Source organism: Cebus imitator, unplaced genomic scaffold, assembly GCF_001604975.1.
Source record: "Cebus imitator isolate Cc_AM_T3 unplaced genomic scaffold, Cebus_imitator-1.0 Scaffold104, whole genome shotgun sequence".
Classification (NCBI taxonomy): Eukaryota; Metazoa; Chordata; class Mammalia; order Primates; family Cebidae; genus Cebus; species Cebus imitator.
Genome location: NW_016107419.1, coordinates 454,054 through 461,983, shown reverse-complemented (window position 1 = coordinate 461,983; position 7,930 = coordinate 454,054).

Sequence of the window (7,930 nt, the reverse complement as noted above, 5' to 3'; positions counted from 1 at the left end):
CCTCTTCCCTTGTTTGCACACAAGGCAGTGGCTGAATAATGTATTTATGCTCTAGATATTAGAGTTCAATGTATTATCCTATTAAAATAATATATTACAGCATTACCAGCATCATTATTACAAAAATGGATTCAGAATAATAAGCCAAATTTGACCAGGGGACTGTGCAGCCATAAATCTACCAGAATCGCACAAGGCGCAGTTTTGCTGACAAGAAATTCCTATGTACTGGCCTCTGGAGACATGTTAGTTAGATTCATATGCACAGAATGTAAGAATATCAAGCACTTCTGTTTGAATGCCAAAGAGAACACATTTAAGCAGATAATGTCCTTCAGGAACAAAAAATAAAGCATTCCTTTACAAAATGAGGCTCCACTATTCCTATATTTGGAGGAACATCAAATGTACAATAAAGTAAGAATCTCAAAATGACTATATATAAAAATAACAAGCTTCATAATTAAAAATATAGTGCCCAGGGTGATGTCACATAACCTCTTGCTCATAATTGAGGTCTTATTCTAGGCAAAATTATAACTCAAAATTTGTTTCCTCTACTCCTTAAATCATATTCCTTTTGTCCACTGGCTAATTCTTCCATCCCAGGCCCTGTCATCTAGGATGGTCATTTTCTTTATAAGGAAAAATAACAGAATATCAACCCTGGCAATGCCCTATAACTTAGTCATCAAACTATTATTTACTTGTAAGAAAAGAGACCCTGACATACTAGCTGAGATGGCCAACATCCCAAAAAACAGTCATTCCCTCTTATCGGTGTGGGGTATATCCAAAGACCCCCAGTGGATGCCTGAAACTGTGGCTCACACTAAACCATAGTTTGAGGCATTACATATATAATACGTTATATAGTATATATTATGTTATATAGTATATATTATAAAAATAAGCATTATTTTTTCTTTACATGCATACCTATCACAAAGTTCAATTTATAAAATAAGCATAACACAGTCATGGCAACTAACAGTTAAATGGAACCACTATAACAATATAGTATCATTAAAGCTATATGAATGTGATTTCCCCCACTAAAATTATCTTACCACAGGTAACTGAAATGCAAAAAGGATACTCCAGATAAGTGGAAACTACTGTATTTCATAGCAGATTCTCAAATAAAGCACCTCATTTCTTGATTAATAAGATGCATTATGTTTTCCTTCTAGGATTGTTTTTATTAATAGCTGATAAATCCTGGGGCTTGGAATCTGCATTACTAACTGGAAATGCAAACCGCCACAGGTGCCATTGTTCTGTGCTTGGGGTTTGGGACCTTTAAGGTGGAAGCCTACAAAGTTACCTCTGCATTTTGAAAACGTCCACCAATGATTCCTATGCAGAGAAAGAAAAATATTTCTTCTGGACCCATGAAGATTTCTAAGTGTTGGCAGAGCTCCTGGTTAATGTCTAAATGATGGATATTAAAAAATGTTTTTTATGACTTCCTTCTTTAAAACATTTAATTCATATAAATTTTCACTAGTTTACTTATTTGAAGAATCTTCAGACTCATAATTTATTTCTTCCTTGTTGGTGTTACGTACAAATTTTATAGGAAAGTTATCCACACTTGATTTTACATATACTCTCAGTTAGTCTAAGGTAATACTTCATAGATGTTGGTGTACATAGAAAACACCTGGACCAGAGACCCTGGCCTGAAGCTCCAAAAAGCTCTAAAATGTTCCCCAGTAGGCTGGGTGCAATGGCTCATCCCAGTACTTTGGGAGGCCAAAGTGGGCAGATCACTTAAGGCCAGAAGTTCGAGACCAGCCTGGCCAACATGGCAAAACCCCATCTCTACCACTAAAAAATAACAAACATTAGCCAGGTGTGGTAATAGGCACCTGTAGTCCCAGCTACCTGGGAGGCTGAGGCAGGGGAACTGCTTAAACCCAGGAGGAAAGGTTGCAGTGAGTGGAGATCATGCCACTGCATTCCAGCCTGAGCAATAGAGCAAGATTGTATTTCAAAAATATAAAAATAAATAAAGCTCCTCAGTGATACCAATGCTGCTTTTCTGGGCAGCAGCTATTGAATGGTTCTACTATAGACTGCCAGCCTATGGATCATAAAGTTTGAATTTAGCTGTGTGTTATCAGATAAGTACAGATGCCCTCATGTGGCTCTGCCTTGACATGAACCACCCTCACCTACACAGGAGAATTATCTTAATTTTGTTGCTCCTAGAATTCTTCAAAGATCAAATGATATACATAATGCATTAAAATTGTGCATAAGTTATGAAGTGCTATGTGATTAATCATAGTTATTAATGTATTATTTCAAGGCCCTCCTCTGAGTCAATGTAAATGAATTTATGAGAACCAAATTCACTGCCAGAAATAAAACATTGGACTGCATGTACCAATTATTAAAATTGCATAACCATTCTAGAAAAATTATGGGCAATAAGTATTTGAAAAAGACTCAATCCCTCATTATTAAAAATGCAAAATTAAATAATGTCCTGTCATATTGGCAAATTTATTATTATTTACTCCAATGCTTAGTGATGGGGAAGGTACACCCATGATATACTGGTAGCAAGAGAATAAAATGGTACTTAGTTTCTAGATATATGTGTTAAGAACATTAAAAAGTGTTGTTAATCTCAGTAACTTTACTTCTGGGAATGTATTTAAAAAAATAATGTGCTAAAAATAGTGAATGCATCAAAATGACTATTACAGAAATGGTATAATAATAAACTTTGTAACATCCCAAACGACCAAGAAATATGCTTTGGTCTGAACGTTTGGTACCTCCAAAATTCATGTTGAAATTTAATCTACAATTTGGTACTATTAAGAGGCGGGGCCTTGAAAAGGTGATCGGGTCATGTGGGCTCTCCAGAGCCTCATGAATTAATCCATTCATGAATTGATAAATTAATGGGTTATTATGGAAATAGGACTGGTAAACTAAAGAGAAAGAGAGACCTGAGATAGCACACTCAGTCAGCCCACTTGCTCTGTGATGCCCTATAATGCCCTGGGACTCTAAAGAGTCCCACCAGCAAGAAGGCTTTCACCAGATGCAGCTCTTTGACCTTGGATTTCTCAGTCTCCATAAGTGAAAGAAATTTTTTTCTTTTTTTTTTTTTTTTGAGATGGAGTCTCACTCTGTTGTCCAAGCTGGAGTGCAGTAGTGCTATGTTGGTTCACTGTAACCTCCGTCTCCCAGGTTCAGGCAATTCTCCTGCCTCAGCCTCCTGAGTAGCTGGGACTACAGGTGCACACAACCACACCTGGCTAATTTTTGTAGTTTTAGTAGAGACAAGGTTTCACCATGTTGGCCAGGCTGGTCTCAAAGTCTTGACCTCATGATCCACCCACCTCAGCCTACTAAAAAAATTGTTTCTTACCAATTACTCAGTTTCAGGTATTCTATTATGAGCAACAGAAAATAGACTAAGACATACTGCTAAATAAAATATGGTACATTAATATAACGGATTGCAAAGGCAAAAGTTTACTAAGAAAAACTTGTAGCTTCAAACTTGTATTTCAATGAACAAAAACAAATCAGCTATCCTCTAGAGCAAATCTGGTGAAATAGAAGAGCCTTAGTATGCAGTGAATCCCAAACATACGTGTGTATATATGTCTACACGCATATATATACACATACATGCAAAAAAATTATATACACACACACACTTTGACCTTACAGGATTACTACAGGAGTTTTACATAAACATGTTTAACCTCTTACTACTAAAAATATAAAAACCAAATAGTCATTTATGGTGGAAGGTTATAAAAGGTAACACAGAATACATGCTCCAGTATAGAATACTAGCATTGGTATATTTTATACATTTAACCATATGACTGAATGACTACAACATTTAGAGAGATAAAAAGATAGAAACTTAATAAGTATTAAAATACTCTTAAGTTATAAGATCATTATATACTTTTATATATTTAATTTTTTATATTTAGTATGCACTATTTTTATTACATAAAGTTTTTCAATCAATTCACATTGTATGTGTGCTTTTAGGGAACAGGTATAGAAGAAATGACAGTAGATAATTCATCAAGCTAGCAGTTGATATTATATAAACACAGTAATAGCTTGACTGGATATTTTACATTTTTACCCTTTTACAGTTGTTCTGATGTCAAAGAGTTTCAAAACTCCTATAGAGATAATACCTACAAAAATAATCTTCAGGGGAAATGGAAACCAAGGTTTTGGCGATTTCTTAAGACTTACAATTTTATGTCCACTGGATTACTGATATGTGAACCTGTTCCCATTCTCACAACTGAGGTAGGTGATTTAAAAAACTTATGCCTAGGCTGGGGTTCTATTAAGTTTACACACAGCAACCTGTGAGGAAATGTAGTTGACAACAGTCTTTGAAATGTACAGATGGCATTTTGAGGGCCTTTATACTGCACCCAAACACTTTGTGATATTTGAATGTAATAGAGTCCTTTATTCAGATAATATTTATTGACACGTACTATATATCCAGTACACTGAGCATAATGGGAATTCAAACTTAATGAAAACTTAAGTTGCATCTCCCAGAAAGGAGATCATTAAAATGAGTCATAGATGATGCAACATTACTGCAATGATGTAACTATAAAAGAAGCACAAAGAATCTGATGGGAGACCAGAGAGTGCCCTGGTATGACAGTTAGGAACGGCTTAATGGGAAGGCAGCCTGGAGAATATGAACAGGTATAGGTGGCATGAATGGAAAGGAAGACTTTCTGATACAGAAAATAACAAAAGCAAAGGCAAGAATCAAAATTATATTGTACCTAGGAATACTGAATTCTTCTATGTATAACAAAATACTAGACGAGTTGAAAAAATAAATTACCAGGCTGGGTGCAGTGGCTCATGGCTATAATCTCAGCTCTTTGGGAAGCCAATGCAGGCAGATCACCAGAGGTCAGAAGTTCGAGACCAGCCTGGCCAACATGGCAAAACCCATTTCCACTAAAAATAAAAAATTAGCTGGACATGGTGGTGGGTAACTGTAATCCCAGCCACTTGGGAGGCTGAGGCAAGAGAAGAATCACTTGAACCTGGGAGGCAGAGGTTGCAATAAGCCTACATTGTACCACTAAATTCCAGCCTGAGTGACAGCGCAAGACTCTATCTTGGAAAAAAACAAATAGCTTTGCTGAAATCAAATCATCAAGTGTTCTAAGTTTCAGGCCAAGATATCGAAACTCCTCATCTTATGGGGAAAAGGAAGGCAGTGAAGGTCTCTGAGTGACAGAATTACACAATTTAAGTAATAGGTTAAGAAGATTATTTTGATGTTAATGTGCTGATGGTGTTTTATGGGAAACCAGATCTAAGGGGATTATATAGGAGACAGACAAGAATTCCAAATGCATCTCAACAACTTGACTGTTAGTATTGCCCTGAGAAAGTTTCTCCTGTTCTGTGGACTCTACCATCAATATAAACATATCTTTATGTGAATTAGAAAAGAAACCCCATAGGGCTGGGGAAACCCAGGAGCAATCTACACTGCTTGGGAAGCAGACAGAACCTTTGTGCCAGAAAACAAAAGCAGAAAAACTTTCCTCTAGGTCTCTGAGTAGATTTTGCAACATTATTTGCATATGAGGAAATATGAGCATAACCCTGGCTGGGTTTTAGCCTTCATTCTCCATGTAGGCAGATTTATGTATTACATGCACTGGGCAAGTACAACTAGAATCATATTTCACTTATCCTACTTTCCAAGATTGGTGTTAAGTCATATACCAAGTATACTGAGAAAAAGATTGTAATAGATGTCCAATGAATATAAGGATGGTGGTGGTGATGACGGTGATAGGAATAGCAGTAATATTGGTAGTAATGTCTACTATTGTCTTGACTCTGTATATTAAGGGCTTGGAAAATATAAGCAATCAGGTGAATTAAAAAATTCAAAGGGGAGAATGAATGGGACCTGACTGGTTATATTTGCTAAATGAAGAAAAATAAGTGGAAGCTGATCTTCAGCTTGATAGAGAGTAAAAGAATAATTATATTCCAGTACGAAATGGTCAAGCCAGGAAAAGCTATTACGGGAAAGATGACAAGATTTGTCTTTCATGTGTCGTATGTTAAAGTAAAAGTGAGATGTCCAGGTACAAATATTCATCAGGTAAGTGAAAACGTGGGATCAGAGCTCAATGGGAAGATGAAGCTAGACCCAATAAATATGAGATTGAGGTGCACAGTAAAGGTGCATTATGAAACTGTATATGATCACTGAGGAAAGGTATGTAAAGAAAGGGAAGAAACATGGATAGAAGTAAGAAGATTCCTTTGTGTAGTTGTTACAGCTTATCTACTACTTAATTCCAGAAAGAGGCCATTCACAGCATAGTTATTGTGACAAAATCCCCATGAAGGAGGGCAAAGTTTTTACATGATAGCCCTGTTTGGAGATTCCCCATGTTTAGGAAATGATGGCGTTCTGCTTCAGCAAAAGATATCTTGTCACTCCTACTGAATGCAACTATAACATCTGAACAGAAGGCATGCAGCAGCTCTTTGAGAATGCTAAAAAGAAAAATAGTAGTAAGCAGATTGGGGACATAGACAAGAATTAAAAGTACCACCAAAAGGATGGTGAATGTATCATTTTCCTTCTCCAGTATTTCCTGGACTGAATGCAATGCAGTCTGAAACCTTAAAGTAGGCATTAGAAAGAACAGAGAGATCCTGTGGTTCAGGGAATCAGAAAGGGAGCTTCTCATTCTCAGAGAAAGTGTAGACTTCTCTGTTGTATTTCTCTTACCTCTGTTTCCTTGTTCCTTATCCTACAAGCAGTCATGTCATGGCAGTGGACCAGCCACAGAGCAGGAGGAGGCCATAGAAACCAACAGCAGGAGGGTGAATTGCCCACTCTAATTGGTTGAGTGGTGATCCTGAAAGAGTGGCATCGACCTTTGTTGCCTTTTTTCTCTTTCTTTGTCCTTCTACCTTTTGGCTCCCAGTGTAGTGACAGAAATTCAAAATAAAGCCACTAAAACTCAGTTTGCGGACTGGACAACCAGAAACTGGAAAGTCACAGAGCCATAGCAGAGAAAGAACCTCAGGAAAGCTACCCCATTAAACCTTTTAGAAATACCTGGGTTCCCTCAAGCTGTGCATGTATGCATCAAATTAGCATACCAAAGTCTTTTAAAATGGAAATAGCAGACGTATCACTATCCACAGTGGTGCATATGTGGGATGGGTATGAATAGCACTACAAAGACTTTCAAAGTATAACTGCCATAGAAACCACAGCTCACAGAAGTTGGCCAGGATATGCAGAATGAACCTAACCATGTAAATTCCTTAATGAAATAAAAATACTAAAAATAAAACAAGACTGAGAGTCTCATAATATTTAAAATTTTCAGTGTACTATTCAATATTACTGAAGATATGAGAAAACAAGGAAAACCTTGACTCTCATGAGAAAAAGCAAACAGCAATCAACAATGCCAAGAAGACACACGTGTTGGAATTATCTGAAAAATACTTTGAAGTAGTTATTACAAAAATAATAATAAAAAGCACTAATAGTGAATGGAAAAATAGAGAGCCTAGCAAATAAGGAGGAATTTCTATTTCCATTCCATCGAATAGATATTATGGAATGGAAAATACAAAAATGAAATAAAAATCTCACTGGATAGACTCAAGAGTAGATTGGAGATAGAGTTGAATCTCAACTTGAGTGAACCTGAATGATTAATAGAAATTATTCAGGATGAATAACAGAGTAAATAAGATTTATTTAAAGAGTTGATCCTTAAGACCTGTGGGACAGTATAAGAGGTCTAATATTTATGTCATCTGAGTCCTGATGGAGGGAAAGAATAATGCAACACCAAATACATATATATATATATATATATATATATATATATAT